The sequence below is a fragment of the Pteropus vampyrus genome, unplaced genomic scaffold (genome assembly GCF_000151845.1).
Source record: "Pteropus vampyrus isolate Shadow unplaced genomic scaffold, Pvam_2.0 Scaffold97, whole genome shotgun sequence".
Classification (NCBI taxonomy): domain Eukaryota; kingdom Metazoa; phylum Chordata; class Mammalia; order Chiroptera; family Pteropodidae; genus Pteropus; species Pteropus vampyrus.
In genome coordinates, this window is record NW_011888878.1 from 6,041,565 (window position 1) to 6,044,572 (window position 3,008).

A 3,008-nucleotide genomic window follows, 5' to 3' on the forward strand; every position below is an offset into this window, starting at 1 on the left:
CTGCCTGACTTGACTTGTCCATGCACCTATAAGGCTTTTCAACATGCCCCACTCACTTAAAGGAGAGCACAAGGCTCCTGCTTCAGGAAAACTCAGACCTATATACCTGAAAAGGAAACTCATGTCAGCTACCGGATGATGTGAAAAATAGTCAATCAGAAAAAAGAAGAGATCAATTAAAAATACGATCACCACTATAAAAATATAGAAGGAATAGTGGCAAAGACTAAAAAGCAAGTTTTATTTTAAAGGCAGAGTCAAAATCTCCCAGAATATATACAGTAAAAAGCAAAGACATAGAAAATACGAGAGAAAAGTAGAGAAAGAGAATATATTCAGACAGTGTGACATGTATCTCATAGTACATTCTAGTACAAATGTACAGTCATACCTGAAGAGAAGAAATAATCAAAATGATAATAAAACAAGAAGCCCCTGAACTGAAGAAAGATGTGAATTTTCAGACCGAAAAGGGTCACCACATTCCATACAAGATCAAAGTAGAAGACTCTCATCTAGACATATTCTGCTAACATTTCCTGACTCCAAGGGTAAAGAGAAAATCCTAAAAAATTCCAGAAAAAAAAATCTGATTACTGAAAAGAAACAGAAATCAAGGTTCTCTTAAGCAACACTGGATTCTAAAACATCATGCAATAGTCTAATGAAAAATTATTTTTTACCAAGAATTTTATGCCCTGGCAAATTAAGTCAAATATTAAAGTAAAATAAAAATACTTTCAGTCTAACAAGTACTAAAAGATTTATCCCCCACATACTCTGTATGAAAGAACTAAACAAGCAAAATTAAATGAAACAAAATAAATCTATGTTATGTTGTAAGAGTGGCCACTGAATATGATTTCACAGAAGTGAAATATACTGGAAGAACTTAAGGGAAATCCATTAGAATGAGATACTGAAAAAATTCTTTGATGAGCAAAGTGTTTTTTAAAAAAAAGTATTACGTTTTCTAATACAGGGTTCAAATCATAGCTGACTCTACAATGACCAATACCTACCTAATAACATTATTGTAAATGCTGTTAATTGGTTTTCAATATTTTAGAATTAACCTGAAGACAAGACAGAAGACTTAATTGTAGTTACACGAAGTGTGACATTATAACTCTAACGACCATTAACTGGGAGGTGGAGAAAGAGATGGAAGAAAAGATATAAGAAGAGATGGAAGAAAGAGAGTAAATGGGTAATATCTAGGGATTCTCACTGCCGATAGAGGCAACCACTTGAAGAATTAGTCAAAATTACAGGCAACAGGTACCAATGTGGAGAGTGGGAAGGGAGCAGTTGAGTAAGCTAAAGTCCTTTCTTGATAGATGGAAGTTAAAAGATTCTATTTAAAGATGATATATCAAGAAATAGAGGTGCAAGCATATTACATAAAGTTATAATGTTAAGTGTCAGAAGAATTTATGACAGAAACTATTGATAGTAGTTGTCTCTGAGGATAGGCTCTGATAGTTAAAGAAGATTTGAAATTTCACTTTCTACTCTTCTATGTGTTTGAAATTTATTATTAGGCTTTTGTTTTTTATGGAATCTTTAAAATAAAAGAAGAATTTTCACATTGATCACATTGTAGTCTTCACCAATGTTTTTCAAATTCAGTTAGTAGGAGCATACTAATTTGAATGACTTCATGGCCTTCAGCAGATTTCAAAATCCACTTGTCTTTAAAGAACTTTATTTAGCTGGACATTAAAGATTAAAGTGAAATGCTTAGAAATGCTTAGAAATTTTTTTCTCTTAAGAGGTAAAATGAGTAGCTGTCTGTATGAGAACTATGAAAACATACACATACACACAAATACACACTTTTAGGCTAATTTATAAGCATATGGCTCCAAAACTATTCCTGTTGCCCTGAAATATGCCAGTATTAAGGGAAAAGGTAAGCTCTTCAGAAACTCAATAATGATGATTATATAGGAATCTATGTATATCCTTTTGAGGTCAGAGAGCAAGGAGAAGCCCTAAGGAAATTCTAAACCCCTGTGGATTCTGGGATCTTAGCAAACAACATTGGAAGCCCTCTTTCCGTGTTTCTTTTTGATGAAATCACTGGAAACTGTTTCTTTCTTAGTATCTCCACTATAACTCTAGCATCTTTGTGGAATAGCAATAAAAATGTATTGTCTTGCTATTACAAACAAGCTCTTTCTCTCTGTGATGTCACTTTCAAAGCCTTTAAAAACTCAGCCCTGGGGAGAGGGGGAAAAAAAATGGCTTAGATGATAGAGGCTTTGTCATTCCTCTGGCAACTAAATCAAAATCGTGATGGAAACAAGGAGCAGCAGCAAGGAAAAATCACCTGAGATCTTGATGAACAAGCCATACTAATAGGGAGAAATCCAAGAAATTACCTTGCAACAGCAGAAGGTAGGACGGGGCGAGGACGCAGGGCTGCCCGATCTCGAGTGGCTGAATGAGACAGAGGCTGCGGCAGCAGCAGCGGCACAAGCCTCTTAACCTGGCGGTGTCCACAAGCATATTGTCACAGTGACAAACCTGCTCACTCTGAGCACCAGTGCCAATTCAGCTGTGTGCAGGGGGCACCAGGAACTTATAGGGAGACATTGTCAGAGTGAGAGCCAAGGCAAGACTTGCTCTGTACAAAAGTGCTGGCGGTATCCATTGTTTCCTGTTGAGCCCTCACTCATCCAGTGCGCAGACACAGCACTGCCATAGCTCCGACGTCATCAAACTAGATAACAGATCGCTCCGCCCAGAAGATTCCCTGAAACCCCACCTCCCCCAACTCCCCGCCCCACCCAAGCCACATCCTGGTGTATCCTCAACGAGTCAGGTGCTCCTTGCTGAGCAGCGCCTAGACTCACACTGGAGGCAGCTGGCCTGGGTTTCTGGTGTGGCCTTTTTGAGGCAACTATAAGCACAGGATCTGTGGATTGCTTGCTGAATCTTAACAGGTGGTCCCGGGGGCACAGAGGCTTGGGCTAAGTTTGGCCTGTAGCTGAACCCCGCTC